The following is a 16,396-nucleotide window of genomic DNA, read 5'->3' as shown; positions in this document are numbered from 1 at the left end:
CAAAAAGAAGTTCAAAGGGGCTGAAGCCCACTCCTTTCTGGGGTACCTCCCTGTAGGCAAAAAGGAGGCATGGTAGAAGGATATCCCATCTCCTGCGGAGTTTTTCAGGGAGACCCATAATCATGCCTTTGAGAGTTTTATTAAATCTCTCCACCAGTCCATTTGTTTGTGGATGATAGGGTGTTGTGAACTTGTACGTTACACCACACTCCTTCCACATGGCCTTTAAGTATGCAGACATGAAATTGCTTCCTCTGTCTGATACCACTTCCTTTGGGAAGCCCACCCTGGAAAATATTCCCAGGAGGGCCTTTGCCACTGCAGGTGCTGTAGTGGTCCTTAAAGGAATAGCTTCAGGATATCTTGTGGCATGGTCCACTACCACCAAGATAAACCTATTGCCTGAAGCAGTAGGAGGGTCAAGGGGGCCAACTATGTCAACCCCTACCCTTTCAAAGGGAACCCCAACCACAGGCAGTGGGATAAGGGGTGCCTTTGGGGTGCCACCTGTCTTGCCACTGGCTTGACAGGTTTCACAGGACTTACAAAATTCCTTTGTGTCCTCAGACATCCTAGGCCAATGAAACAGGGGAACAAGCCTGTCCCAAGTTTTCATTTGTCCTAGATGCCCAGCTAAGGGAATGTCATGTGACAGGGTTAGGAGGAACTTTCTGTACTCCTGAGGAATCACTAATCTCCTGGCAGCTCCAGGTTTAGGATCCCTATGCTCAGTGTACAAGAGGTTGTCCTCCCAGTAAACTCTGTGAGAGTCACTGACATCCCCATTAGCCTGTTTGACAGCTTGCTGTCTGAGACCCTCTAATGTGGGACAGGTTTGCTGTGCCACACTCAGCTCCTCTCTGGCAGGCCCCCCTTCACCCAAAAGCTCAGCAGTGTCTGCTTCCAGCTCCTCTGGTGTAGGTTCTGCACAGGGAGGGAATTCTTCTTCCTCAGAAGTAGAATCCACTGTAGAGGGAGGGATAGTAGGAAGTGGTTTGCTTCTACTAGCCCTAGCTTTAGGGAGCACTTGGTCCATTGTTCCAGGATCCAAGCTTCCCTGTCCTTTTTGCTTTTTGGCCTGAGCCCTGGTCAAAGCAAAAATATGCCCTGGGATGCCCAGCATTGCTGCATGGGCCTCCAACTCCACATCTGACCAAGCTGATGTCTCCAAATCATTCCCTAATAGACAGTCTACAGGTAAATCTGAAGCTACCACAACTTTCTTTGGACCAGTAACCCCCACCCAGTTGAGATTTACAACAGCCATGGGGTGGCTAAGTGTGTTGTTGTGAGCATCGGTTACTTGGTACTGGTGACCAAGTAGGTGTTGTTCAGGGTGGACCAGTTTCTCTATGACCATAGTCACACTGGCACCAGTGTCCCTGTAGGCCTGAACCTCAACACCATTTATTAGCGGTAGCTGCTTGTACTTATCCATATTAAGGGGACAAGCAACTAAGGTGGCTAAATCAATAGCCCCCTCAGAGACTAACACAACCTCTGTGGCCTCCCTAACAAGGCCAACCCCAACTAAATTACCAAAAGTGAGCCCAGCTACTCCCTTGGATTGGCTATTAGTAGGTTTGCTCCCACCACCACTGCTATTAGTAGGGGCACTAGGTGTAGCAGTAGGGGTTGTAGTGGTAGGAGCATTGGTGCCTTTCTTTGGACAACTGGGATCTGTTGTCCAATGGCCTTTTATTTTACATAAATAGCACCATGGTTTCTTTTCCTTGTTCTGATTAAAAGAGGATTTGGACCCACCACCCCCACCAGAGTGATTTTGTGGGCCTGATGAAGACTCATTTTTAGATTTGTCCCCACCCTTGTCTGAAGACTTACCATCCTTCTTTTTGTTGCCATCTTTGTCACCCCCTGTATGAACTTTTCTGTTCACTCTTGTTCTGACCCATTTGTCTGCCTTCTTTCCCAATTCTTGGGGAGAGGTCAGATCAGAGTCCACCAAGTACTGGTGCAACAAATCAGACACACAATTATTAAGAATATGCTCTCTCAGGATCAAGTTATACAGGCTGTCATAATCAGTAACTTTACTGCCATGTAACCACCCCTCCCAGGCCTTCACTGAATGGTCAATGAAATCAACCCAGTCTTGTGAAGACTCCTTTTTGGTCTCTCTGAACTTTATCCTGTACTGTTCAGTGGTTAAGCCATAACCATCCAGGAGTGCATTCTTAAGAACTTGGAAATTATTAGCATTATTTCTTTCACAGTAAGGAGCCTATCCCTACCTTTTCCACTAAATGATAGCCATAGGATAGCAGCCCACTGCCTTTGAGGGACATCCTGTACAACACAGGCCCTCTCAAGTGCAGCAAACCACTTGTTAATGTCATCCCCCTCCTTGTAAGGGGGAACTATATTGTGCAGATTCCTGGAATCATGCTCTTTTACAGGATGACTATGGGGAATACTGCTGCTGCCACCATGGGTTTCTAAACCCAACTTCTGTCTTTCCTTCTCTAGTTCAAAAGACTGTCTATCCAAATCCAGCTGTTGCTTTTTAAGCTTCAGTCTGGTTTGTTCCACCCTCAACTTATTGAGTTCCCTCTCTAACATTCTGTCATCAGGGTTGGTGGGAGGGACATTCCTAGATACAGAGGTATGATGGGAATGAACAGAAGGAGACCTGTCCCTTACAGAAGCCACCCTAACAGCTTGGTTAACAGAAACATTACTACCAATATGGTGAGAATAAATGCTTTTGCTATGATGTGAGACAACACTATTTGTATGGTGTGGCTCATCATCATTACCAACTATGCTAGACTGTCTAGTAATGGGCAGGCTAGGAAGTTTCTTTCCTGAATCTTTTCCTGGGGGAGTCCCTGAATCAGATTGAGAACTATTAGGTACTTTTTCAACAGATGAGGCACCTATGGCCTTATCCTGTTCTCTAAGCATGTTAAGTAACAGTTCCAAGGAAGGATTCTTCCCTACACTCAAACCTCTCTCTATACAGAGACTCCTTGCTCTTTTCCAGCTAAGGTTGTCATATGCAAGTTTGGACAGATCAACATTTTGGCCTGTGCCAGACATTTTTAGAGAGAGTTAAAGTGATAGAAAAAGAGAAAAAAGTTTTCAGAACTTTTTGGAAAGACAGAAAAAAACTTTTTTAAACTTTTAAGAACTTTTTAGAAAGTTAGAAGTACTTTTCAGCACTTAGAAAAGAGTGAAAAGAGGAAATGCAAAACTTTTTGGCTATGTGTATATACACTGACCTTGTTTTGTATATTTTTCTCTTATGAAAAGTACAATGACAAGAGTGGTAAGTAGTCTCAAAGCACTTATCCCACCACTGCACAACAATGTAGGAGGCTGGACTGGCTTGTAGTGAGTACCAAGGGGTACTTGCACCTTGCACCAGGCCCAGTTATCCCTTATTAGTGTATAGGGTGTCTAGCAGCTTAGGCTGATAGATAATGGTAGCTTAGCAGAGCAGCTTAGGCTGAACTAGAAGACGTGTGAAGCTACTACAGTACCACTTAGTGTCATATGCACAATATCATAAGAAAACACAATACACAGTTATACTAAAAATAAAGGTACTTTATTTTTATGACAATATGCCAAAGTATCTTAGAGTGTACCCTCAGTGAGAGGATAGGAAATATACACAAGATATATATACACAATAGCAAAAATATGCAGTATAGTCTTAGAAAACAGTGCAAACAATGTATAGTTACAATAGGATGCAATGGGGAAACATAGGGATAGGGGCAACACAAACCATATACTCCAAAAGTGGAATGCGAACCACGAATGGACCCCAAACCTATGTGACCTTGTAGAGGGTCGCTGGGACTATTAGAAAATAGTGAGAGTTAGAAAAATAACCCTCCCCAAGACCCTGAAAAGTGAGTGCAAAGTGCACTAAAGTTCCCCTAAGGACAAAGAAGTCGTGTTAGAGGAATAATGCAGGAAAGACACAAACCAGCAATGCAACAACTGTGGATTTCCAATCTAGGGTACCTGTGGAACAAGGGGACCAAGTCCAAAAGTCACAAGCAAGTCAGAGATGGGCAGATGCCCAGGAAATGCCAGCTGCGGGTGCAAAGAAGCTTCTACTGGACAGAAGAAGCTGAGGTTTCTGCAGGAACGAAAAGGGCTAGAGACTTCCCCTTTGGTAGACGGATCCCTCTCGCCGTGGAGAGTCGTGCAGAAGTGTTTTCCCGCCGAAAGAACGCCAACAAGCCTTGCTAGCTGCAAATCGTGCGGTTAGCGTTTTTGGACGCTGCTGAGGCCCAGGAGGGACCAGGAGGTCGCAAATTGGACCAGCAGAGAGAGGGGACGTCGAGCAAGACAAGGAGCCCTCTCTGAAGCAGGTAGCACCCGGAGAAGTGCCAGAAACAGGCACTACGAGGATGCGTGAAACGGTGCTCGCCGAAGTTGCACAAAGGAGTCCCACGTCGCCGGAGACCAACTTAGAAAGTCGTGCAATGCAGGTTAGAGTGCCGTGGACCCAGGCTTGGCTGTGCACAAAGGATTTCCGCCGGAAGTGCACAGGGGCCGGAGTAGCTGCAAAGTCGCGGTTCCCAGCAATGCAGCCCAGCGAGGTGAGGCAAGGACTTACCTCCACCAAACTTGGACTGAAGAGTCACTGGACTGTGGGGGTCACTTGGACAGAGTCGCTGGATTCGAGGGACCTCGCTCGTCGTGCTGAGAGGAGACCCAAGGGACCGGTAATGCAGCTTTTTGGTGCCTGCGGTTGCAGGGGGAAGATTCTGTCGACCCACGGGAGATTTCTTCGGAGCTTCTGGTGCAGAGAGGAGGCAGACTACCCCCACAGCATGCACAAGCAGGAAAACAGTCGAGAAGGCGGCAGGATCAGCGTTACAGAGTTGCAGTAGTCGTCTTTGCTACTATGTTGCAGGTTTGCAGGCTTCCAGCGCGGTCAGCAGTCGATTCCTTATCAGAAGGTGAAGAGAGAGATGCAGAGGAACTCGGATGAGCTCTTGCATTCGTTATCTAAAGTTTCCCCAGAGACAGAGACCCTAAATAGCCAGAAAAGAGGGTTTGGCTACCTAGGAGAGAGGATAGGCTACTAACACCTGAAGGAGCCTATCAGCAGGAGTCTCTGACGTCACCTGGTGGCACTGGCCCCTCAGAGCAGTCCAGTGTGCCAGCAACACCTCTGTTTCCAAGATGGCAGAGGTCTGGAGCACACTGGAGGAGCTCTGGACACCTCCCAGGGGAGGTGCAGGTCAGGGGAGTGGTCACTCCCCTTTCCTTTGTCCAGTTTCGTGCCAGAGCAGGGCTAAGGGGTCCCCTGAACCGGTGTAGACTGGCTTATGCAGAATTGGGCACATCTGTGCCCAACAAAGCATTTCCAGAGGCTGGGGGAGGCTACTCCTCCCCTGCCTTCACACCATTTTCCAAAGGGAGAGGGTGTCACACCCTCTCTCAGAGGAAGTTCTTTGTTCTGCCATCCTGGGCCAGGCCTGGCTGGACCCCAGGAGGGCAGATGCCTGTCTGAGGGGTTGGCAGCAGCAGCAGCTGCAGTGAAACCCCAGGAAGGGCAGTTTGGCAGTACCAGGGTCTGTGCTACAGACCACTGGGATCATGGGATTGTGCCAACTATGCCAGGATGGTATAGAGGGGGCAATTCCATGATCATAGACATGTTACATGGCCATATTCGGAGTTACCATTGTGAAGCTACATATAGGTAGTGACCTATATGTAGTGCACGCGTGTAATGGTGTCCCCGCACTCACAAAGTTCAGGGAATTGGCTTTGAACAATGTGGGGGCACCTTGGCTAGTGCCAGGGTGCCCTCACACTAAGTAACTTTGCACCTAACCTTTACCAGGTAAAGGTTAGACATATAGGTGACTTATAAGTTACTTAAGTGCAGTGTAAAATGGCTGTGAAATAACGTGGACGTTATTTCACTCAGGCTGCAGTGGCAGGCCTGTGTAAGAATTGTCAGAGCTCCCTATGGGTGGCAAAAGAAATGCTGCAGCCCATAGGGATCTCCTGGAACCCCAATACCCTGGGTACCTCAGTACCATATACTAGGGAATTATAAGGGTGTTCCAGTAAGCCAATGTAAATTGGTAAAAATGGTCACTAGCCTGTCAGTGACAATTTGGAAAGAAATGAGAGAGCATAACCACTGAGGTTCTGGTTAGCAGAGCCTCAGTGAGACAGTTAGTCACTACACAGGTAACACATTCAGGCACACTTATGAGCACTGGGGCCCTGGGTTACCAGGGTCCCAGTGATACATACAACTAAAACAACATATATACAGTGAAAAAATGGGGGTAACATGCCAGGCAAGATGGTACTTTCCTACACAACCCCCCCCCAAACGAAGGACAATAAGACTAGCCATGACCTGATGAGTCTTCATTGTCTAAGTGGAAATATCTGGAGAGTCCATCTGCATTGGAGTGGCTACTCCCAGGTCTATGTTCCACTGTATAGTCCATTCCCTGTAGGGATATGGACCACCTCAACAATTTAGGATTTTCACCTTTCATTTGTTTTAGCCAAAGTAGAGGTTTGTGGTCTGTCTGAACAATGAAGTGAGTGCCAAACAGGTATGGCCTCAACTTCTTCAGTGCCCAGACCACAGCAAAGGCCTCCCTCTCAATGGCAGACCAACGCTTTTCTCTAGGGGTCAACCTCCTACTAATAAAAGCAACAGGTTGATCCTGGCCCTCAGAATTACGTTGTGATAGGACTGCCCCTACTCCTAATTCAGATGCATCAGCTTGGACATAGAATTTTTTAGAGTAACAAGGGCTTTTCAGGACAGGTGCAGAGCACATGGCCTGCTTCAGCTCCTCAAAAGCTTTCTGACAGTTTGCTGTCCATAATACCTTTTTAGGCATTTTCTTGGATGTGAGGTCATTAAGAGGGGCTGCAATGGAGCCATAGTTCTTAATGAACCTCCTGTAATACCCAGTGAGGCCTAGGAAGGCTCTCACCTGAGTCTGAGTGGTAGGGGGAACCCAATCAATAATAGTTTGGATTTTCCCCTGAAGTGGTGCAATCTGTTCCCCACCAACAAGGTGTCCCAGATAAACCACTTTACCCTGCCCTATCTGGCACTTTGAAGCCTTGATAGTGAGGCCTGCCTTTTGCAGGGCCTCCAAAACTTTCCATAGGTGGACCAGGTGATCATCCCAGCTGGAGCTAAAGACAGCTATATTGTCCAAATATGCTGCACTGAAAGCTTCCAGCCCTTGCAGGACTGTGTTCACCAACCTCTGAAAAGTGGCAGGTGCATTTTTCAAACCAAAAGGCATTACAGTAAACTGGTAATGTCCTCCAATGGTAGAAAATGCAGTCTTAGGTTTAGCATCTTCTGATAATTTGATCTGCCAATACCCTGCAGTCAAATCAAAAGTGCTTAGATACTTGGCAGATGCCAGTGTATCTATGAGCTCATCTGCCCTGGGTATAGGGTGAGCATCAGTTTTGGTTACCAGGTTGAGACCTCTATAGTCTACACAAAACTGCATTTCCTTCTTTCCATCTTTGGAATGGGGTTTTGGTACCAGTACCACAGGAGAAGCCCATGGACTGTCAGAGTGCTCAACTACTCCTAGTTCTAACATTTTCTGGACCTCTTGCTTTATGCAGTCCCTGACATGGTCAGGCTGCCTATAGATCTTACTTTTGACAGGTAAACTGTCTCCAGTATCTATAGTGTGCTCACACCAAGAAGTGGTACCTGGCACAGTAGAGAAGAGTTCAGAGAATTGATCTAGGAGATTTATGCAATTATCTTTCTGCTCAGCAGTAAGACAATCAGCCAAAACTACACCTTCCACAAGAGCATCTTGTTCTGTGGAAGAGAAGAGATCAGGTAGAGGATCACTGTCTTCTTCCTGTCCCTCATCTGTTGCCATGAGCAGGGTGAGATCAGCCCTGTCATAGTAGGGTTTCAGGCGGTTGACATGGAGCACCCTAAGGGGACTCCTGGCAGTGCCTAAGTCAACTAAATAGGTGACTTCTCCCTTCTTTTCAACAATTGTGTGGGGACCACTCCATTTATCTTGGAGTGCTCTTGGGGCCACAGGCTCCAAGACCCACACTTTCTGCCCTGGTTGGTACTGAACCAAAACAGCCTTCTGATCATGCCATTGCTTCTGGAGCTCTTGGCTGGCCTGAAGGTTTTTACTGGCCTTTTTCATGTACCCAGCCATCCTTGATCTGAGGCCAACTACATAGTCCACAATATCCTGCTTAGGAGCTTTTAAAGGTTGTTCCCAACCCTCCTTTACAAGTGTGAGTGGACCCCTAACAGGGTGTCCAAAAAGAAGTTCAAAGGGGCTGAAGCCCACTCCTTTCTGGGGTACCTCCCTGTAGGCAAAAAGGAGGCATGGTAGAAGGATTTCCCATCTCCTGCGGAGTTTTTCAGGGAGACCCATAATCATGCCTTTGAGAGTTTTATTAAATCTCTCCACCAGTCCATTTGTTTGTGGATGATAGGGTGTTGTGAACTTGTACGTTACACCACACTCCTTCCACATGGCCTTTAAGTATGCAGACATGAAATTGCTTCCTCTGTCTGATACCACTTCCTTTGGGAAGCCCACCCTGGAAAATATTCCCAGGAGGGCCTTTGTCACTGCAGGTGCTGTAGTGGTCCTTAAAGGAATAGCTTCAGGATATCTTGTGGCATGGTCCACTACCACCAAGATAAACCTATTGCCTGAAGCAGTAGGAGGGTCAAGGGGGCCAACTATGTCAACCCCTACCCTTTCAAAGGGAACCCCAACCACAGGCAGTGGGATAAGGGGTGCCTTTGGGGTGCCACCTGTCTTGCCACTGGCTTGACAGGTTTCACAGGACTTACAAAATTCCTTTGTGTCCTCAGACATCCTAGGCCAATGAAACAGGGGAACAAGCCTGTCCCAAGTTTTCATTTGTCCTAGATGCCCAGCTAAGGGAATGTCATGTGCCAGGGTTAGGAGGAACTTTCTGTACTCCTGAGGAATCACTAATCTCCTGGCAGCTCCAGGTTTAGGATCCCTATGCTCAGTGTACAAGAGGTTGTCCTCCCAGTAAACTCTGTGAGAGTCACTGACATCCCCATTAGCCTGTTTGACAGCTTGCTGTCTGAGACCCTCTAATGTGGGACAGGTTTGCTGTGCCACACTCAGCTCCTCTCTGGCAGGACCCCCTTCACCCAAAAGCTCAGCAGTGTCTGCTTCCAGCTCCTCTGGTGTAGGTTCTGCACAGGGAGGGAATTCTTCTTCCTCAGAAGTAGAATCCACTGTAGAGGGAGGGATAGTAGGAAGTGGTTTGCTTCTACTAGCCCTAGCTTTAGGGAGCACTTGGTCCATTGTTCCAGGATCCAAGCTTCCCTGTCCTTTTTGCTTTTTGGCCTGAGCCCTTGTCAAAGCAAAAATATGCCCTGGGATGCCCAGCATTGCTGCATGGGCCTCCAACTCCACATCTGACCAAGCTGATGTCTCCAAATCATTCCCTAATAGACAGTCTACAGGTAAATCTGAAGCTACCACAACTTTCTTTGGACTAGTAACCCCCCCCAGTTGAGATTTACAACAGCCATGGGGTGGCTAAGTGTGTTGTTGTGAGCATCGGTTACTTGGTACTGGTGACCAAGTAGGTGTTGTTCAGGGTGGACCAGTTTCTCTATGACCATAGTCACACTGGCACCAGTGTCCCTGTAGGCCTGAACCTCACCACCATTTATTAGGGGTAGCTGCTTGTACTTATCCATATTAAGGGGACAAGCAACTAAGGTGGCTAAATCAATAGCCCCCTCAGAGACTAACACAGCCTCTGTGGCCTCCCTAACAAGGCCAACCCCAACTAAATTACCAAAAGTGAGCCCAGCTACTCCCTTGGATTGGCTATTAGTAGGTTTGCTCCCACCACCACTGCTATTAGTAGGGACACTAGGTGTAGCAGTAGGGGTTGTAGTGGTAGGAGCATTGGTGCCTTTCTTTGGACAACTGGGATCTGTTGTCCAATGGCCTTTTATTTTACATAAATAGCACCATGGTTTCTTTTCCTTGTTCTGATTAAAAGAGGATTTGGACCCACCACCCCCACCAGAGTGTTTTTGTGGGCCTGATGAAGACTCATTTTTAGATTTGTCCCCACCCTTGTCTGAAGACTTACCATCCTTCTTTTTGTTGCCATCTTTGTCACCCCCTGTATGAACTTTTCTGTTCACTCTTGTTCCGACCCATTTGTCTGCCTTCTTTCCCAATTCTTGGGGAGAGGTCAGATCAGAGTCCGCCAAGTACTGGTGCAACAAATCAGACACACAATTATTAAGAATATGCTCTCTCAGGATCAAGTTATACAGGCTGTCATAATCAGTAACTTTACTGCCATGTAACCACCCCTCCAAGGCCTTCACTGAATGGTCAATGAAATTAACCCAGTCTTGTGAAGACTCCTTTTTGGTCTCTCTGAACTTTATCCTGTACTGTTCAGTGGTTAAGCCATAACCATCCAGGAGTGCATTCTTAAGAACTTGGAAATTATTAGCATCATTTTCTTTCACAGTAAGGAGCCTATCCCTACCTTTTCCACTAAATGATAGCCATAGGATAGCAGCCCACTGCCTTTGAGGGACACCCTGTACAACACAGGCCCTCTCAAGTGCAGCAAACCACTTGTTAATGTCATCCCCCTCCTTGTAAGGGGGAACTATCTTGTGCAGATTCCTGGAATCATGCTCTTTTACAGGATGACTATGGGGAATACTGCTGCTGCCACCATGGGTTTCTAAACCCAACTTCTGTCTTTCCTTCTCTAGTTCAAAAGACTGTCTATCCAAATCCAGCTGTTGCTTTTTAAGCTTCAGTCTGGTTTGTTCCACCCTCAACTTATTGAGTTCCCTCTCTAACATTCTGTTGTCAGGGTTGGTGGGAGGGACATTCCTAGATACAGAGGTATGATGGGAATGAACAGAAGGAGACCTGTCCCTTACAGAAGCCACCCTAACAGCTTGGTTAACAGAAACATTACTACCAGTATGGTGAGAATAAATGCTTTTGCTATGATGTGAGACAACACTATTTGTATGGTGTGGCTCATCATCATTACCAACTATGCTAGACTGTCTAGTAATGGGCAGGCTAGGAAGTTTATTTCCTGAATCTTTTCCTGGGGGAGTCCCTGAATCAGATTGAGAACTATTAGGTACTTTTTCAACAGATGAGGCACCTATGGCCTTATCCTGTTCTCTAAGCATGTTAAGTAACAGTTCCAAGGAAGGATTCTTCCCTACACTCAAACCTCTCTCTATACAGAGACTCCTTGCTCTTTTCCAGCTAAGGTTGTCATATGCAAGTTTGGACAGATCAACATTTTGGCCTGTGCCAGACATTTTTAGAGAGAGTTAAAGTGATAGAAAAAGAGAAAAAAGTTTTCAGAACTTTTTGGAAAGACAGAAAAAAACTTTTTTAAACTTTTAAGAACTTTTTAGAAAGTTAGAAGTACTTTTCAGCACTTAGAAAAGAGTGAAAAGAGGAAATGCATAACTTTTTGGCTATGTGTATATACACTGACCTTGTTTTGTATATTTTTCTCTTATGAAAAGTACAATGACAAGAGTGGTAAGTAGTCTCAAAGCACTTATCCCACCACTGCACAACCAATGTAGGAGGCTGGACTGGCTTGTAGTGAGTACCAAGGGGTACTTGCACCTTGCACCAGGCCCAGTTATCCCTTATTAGTGTATAGGGTGTCTAGCAGCTTAGGCTGATAGATAATGGTAGCTTAGCAGAGCAGCTTAGGCTGAACTAGGAGACGTGTGAAGCTACTACAGTACCACTTAGTGTCATATGCACAATATCATAAGAAAACACAATACACAGTTATACTAAAAATAAAGGTACTTTATTTTTATGACAATATGCCAAAGTATCTTAGAGTGTACCCTCAGTGAGAGGATAGGAAATATACACAAGATATATATACACAATAGCAAAAATATGCAGTATAGTCTTAGAAAACAGTGCAAACAATGTATAGTTACAATAGGATGCAATGGGGAAACATAGGGATAGGGGCAACACAAACCATATACTCCAAAAGTGGAATGCGAACCACGAATGGACCCCAAACCTATGTGACCTTGTAGAGGGTCGCTGGGACTATTAGAAAATAGTGAGAGTTAGAAAAATAACCCTCCCCAAGACCCTGAAAAGTGAGTGCAAAGTGCACTAAAGTTCCCCTAAGGACAAAGAAGTCGTGTTAGAGGAATAATGCATGAAAGACACAAACCAGCAATGCAAAACTGTGGATTTCCAATCTAGGGTACCTGTGGAACAAGGGGACCAAGTCCAAAAGTCACAAGCAAGTCGGAGATGGGCAGATGCCCAGGAAATGCCAGCTGCGGGTGCAAAGAAGCTTCTACTGGACAGAAGAAGCTGAGGTTTCTGCAGGAACGAAAAGGGCTAGAGACTTCACCTTTGGTGGACGGATCCCTTTCGCCGTGGAGAGTCGTGCAGAAGTGTTTTCCCGCCGAAAGAACGCCAACAAGCCTTGCTAGCTGCAAATCGTGCGGTTAGCGTTTTTGGACGCTGCTGAGGCCCAGGAGGGACCAGGAGGTCGCAAATTGGACCAGCAGAGAGAGGGGACATCGAGCAAGACAAGGAGCCCTCTCTGAAGCAGGTAGCACCCGGAGAAGTGCCAGAAACAGGCACTACGAGGATGCGTGAAACGGTGCTCGCCGAAGTTGCACAAAGGAGTCCCACGTCGCTGGAGACCAACTTAGAAAGTCGTGCAATGCAGGTTAGAGTGCCGTGGACCCAGGCTTGGCTGTGCACAAAGGATTTCCGCCGGAAGTGCACAGGGGCCGGAGTAGCTGCAAAGTCGCGGTTCCCAGCAATGCAGCCCAGCGAGGTGAGGCAAGGACTTACCTCCACCAAACTTGGACTGAAGAGTCACTGGACTGTGGGGGTCACTTGGACAGAGTCGCTGGATTCGAGGGACCTCGCTCGTCGTGCTGAGAGGAGACCCAAGGGACCGGTAATGCAGCTTTTTGGTGCCTGCGGTTGCAGGGGGAAGATTCCGTCGACCCACGGGAGATTTCATCTGAGTTTCTGGTGCAGAGAGGAGGCAGACTACCCCCACAGCATGCACAAGCAGGAAAACAGTCGAGAAGGCGGCAGGATCAGCGTTACAGAGTTGCAGTAGTCGTCTTTGCTACTATGTTGCAGGTTTGCAGGCTTCCAGCGCGGTCAGCAGTCGATTCCTTATCAGAAGGTGAAGAGAGAGATGCAGAGGAACTCGGATGAGCTCTTGCATTCGTTATCTAAAGTTTCCCCAGAGGCAGAGACCCTAAATAGCCAGAAAAGAGGGTTTGGCTACCTAGGAGAGAGGATAGGCTACTAACACCTGAAGGAGCCTATCAGCAGGAGTCTCTGACGTCACCTGGTGGCACTGGCCACTCAGAGCAGTCCAGTGTGCCAGCAACACCTCTGTTTCCAAGATGGCAGAGGTCTGGAGCACACTGGAGGAGCTCTGGACACCTCCCAGGGGAGGTGCAGGTCAGGGGAGTGGTCACTCCCCTTTCCTTTGTCCAGTTTTGCGCCAGAGCAGGGCTAAGGGGTCCCCTGAACCGGTGTAGACTGGCTTATGCAGAATTGGGCACATCTGTGCCCAACAAAGCATTTCCAGAGGCTGGGGGAGGCTACTCCTCCCCTGCCTTCACACCATTTTCCAAAGGGAGAGGGTGTCACACCCTCTCTCAGAGGAAGTTCTTTGTTCTGCCATCCTGGGCCAGGCCTGGCTGGACCCCAGGAGGGCAGATGCCTGTCTGAGGGGTTGGCAGCAGCAGCAGCTGCAGTGAAACCCCAGGAAGGGCAGTTTGGCAGTACCAGGGACTGTGCTACAGACCACTGGGATCATGGGATTGTGCCAACTATGCCAGGATGGTATAGAGGGGGCAATTCCATGATCATAGACATGTTACATGGCCATATTCGGAGTTACCATTGTGAAGCTACATATAGGTAGTGACCTATATGTAGTGCACGCGTGTAATGGTGTCCCCGCACTCACAAAGTTCAGGGAATTGGCTCTGAACAATGTGGGGGCACCTTGGCTAGTGCCAGGGTGCCCTCACACTAAGTAACTTTTCACCTAACCTTTACCAGGTAAAGGTTAGACATATAGGTGACTTATAAGTTACTTAAGTGCAGTGTAAAATGGCTGTGAAATAACGTGGACGTTATTTCACTCAGGCTGCAGTGGCAGGCCTGTGTAAGAATTGTCAGAGCTCCCTATGGGTGGCAAAAGAAATGCTGCAGCCCATAGGGATCTCCTGGAACCCCAATACCCTGGGTACCTCAGTACCATATACTAGGGAATTATAAGGGTGTTCCAGTAAGCCAATGTAAATTGGTAAAAATGGTCACTAGCCTGTCAGTGACAATTTGGAAAGAAATGAGAGAGCATAACCACTGAGGTTCTGGTTAGCAGAGCCTCAGTGAGACAGTTAGTCACTACACAGGTAACACATTCAGGCACACTTATGAGCACTGGGGCCCTGGGTTACCAGGGTCCCAGTGACACATACAACTAAAACAACATATATACAGTGAAAAAATGGGGGTAACATGCCAGGCAAGATGGTACTTTCCTACAGACAGGCACTTGAATAGTAAAAGTTATTCCCTAGTTCATTGTCAGGTTCAATTTGATCTGTAACAGCACAACATATCACTTTAGCAGTAAACTTTAGAGCACCAGTAACACAAACCTTATGGCGAGGGGTGTCCTTAACATAGGAGGAGACTATACGTGTCACTCATGTCTACACTTCAGTCCTGTAGACCCAAACACAGAAAATGTTTGTACATACAGAGCGCTGCTTTACCTACTAATTATGAATCTTATTGCAACTTAGAACTCCTGTTGGGCTATGAAGGGCACCAAGCATGGTTTTGTGGAGAACTACTTCATGTATTTCAGAAAATCAGAATGGCACCCTAAAGGAAATAAAGGGGCTTTGTGGTTTACTGTTCACCTAGTTCTCTATTTTTATTTTAGCATGTTGCCTCGATCTGTGCTGCCAGAAGGTCTTTAGAACCTATAGCTCGGACCATATTGTAACCAGTCTGTAGCTTGGTATCTTAGCTCTTGGCTGGAGGTTGGTATCTGAGCTTCTTCCCTTACTCTGTATCTGTTTCCACCTAGGTTTCTGCGTGATAATTGCAACCTAAGCAGATACATACCAAGATCAGCCCTATGTCTATGGTATTCTGTGTACGCACCCAGTTCAAGTTTGCCATCTTAAAACTACATTGTTTCTATAGAGTGGACTGAGTGACGCCAGTGACTAGCTAGACAAGGAAACTGGTGACATGTCCTAGGCTACGGCCTCTGTCCTACACACAAGAAGCGTGTGCTCTTCCCCCGTTATTTGTTTCTTTTGTTTCACTCAGGGGGCTGCTTCCTTATGACTCAATCCAGTGGCCACATTTTACGTGTTTTTTCCTGTTACTCTTACATCCTTTTTCTTTGACTTCGCTGTGTCGTAGTTTTACTCTTGCTCTAGGCAAGACTGTTGATTTAAGGTCGACAGCACTTTTTTGTTTGTAGGCGACTATGCCTATCCTACAACAAGTCACAACTGTCGTCCCAACCCTCCCAGCTCACAAGCATTACCTCACCAAACACAACAGTAAAAGGTGATTTGTACCAACCTTTACGCTTGGACTCAATAAGACGACATCTCAGGGAGGTTGAGGTTATTGGACTCAATAAGACGACATCTCAGGGAGGTTGTGGTTAAACGGAGATTACCGTTTTCTGGCATGAGCAATAAGTCTCATTCATACACAGGCAATGAAGGAGATGCAGTGAAGTTTACAATAGGTTTTATTTCAGCAATACTGCGAACTGCTATAGAGTGCATGAGCTGCAATAATTAGGATAATGAACAACGCAAGGAACAGAATGGTAAAAACGAGAGTCATAAACACAAAATCCCCACCATCTTGCAATTACATGAAGTATGAATAGTTGTGAAATAGGCCTAGTACCCTAGCATGGAAAACCTAACCCCTAACCTAGAAGAGAGCTAGGTATGATAAACCTAAACTGCCACTGCCATGTCCATGGAAAGCGCCCCCAACCCTCATTACCTTGGAATGAGGTTTCTAGATCAGACTCCGTGAGGACACGAAGGCTGGGTCTGCATCAAAGCAACGTGTAGCATAGATAGCGTTGATGGCATCGGTAGGAATCCCTCTGATGGCCTTGTCTGTGTGAGATGTATGTATACAGATCTGGTGGGACTCCTGACGCAGGTGTGTTCTCAAACAACAGATAAGAAGGAATACTTGGATGGCAATTCTATAAACAATTCCTTGAAAAGTTCATTCTGGTGACTGTCACACATAAGTAGGAAAGTACCTAA

This window comes from Pleurodeles waltl, chromosome 4_1 (assembly GCF_031143425.1).
Source record: "Pleurodeles waltl isolate 20211129_DDA chromosome 4_1, aPleWal1.hap1.20221129, whole genome shotgun sequence".
Lineage (NCBI taxonomy): Eukaryota > Metazoa > Chordata > Amphibia > Caudata > Salamandridae > Pleurodeles > Pleurodeles waltl.
Note: the sequence above shows the minus strand (reverse complement) of the source record.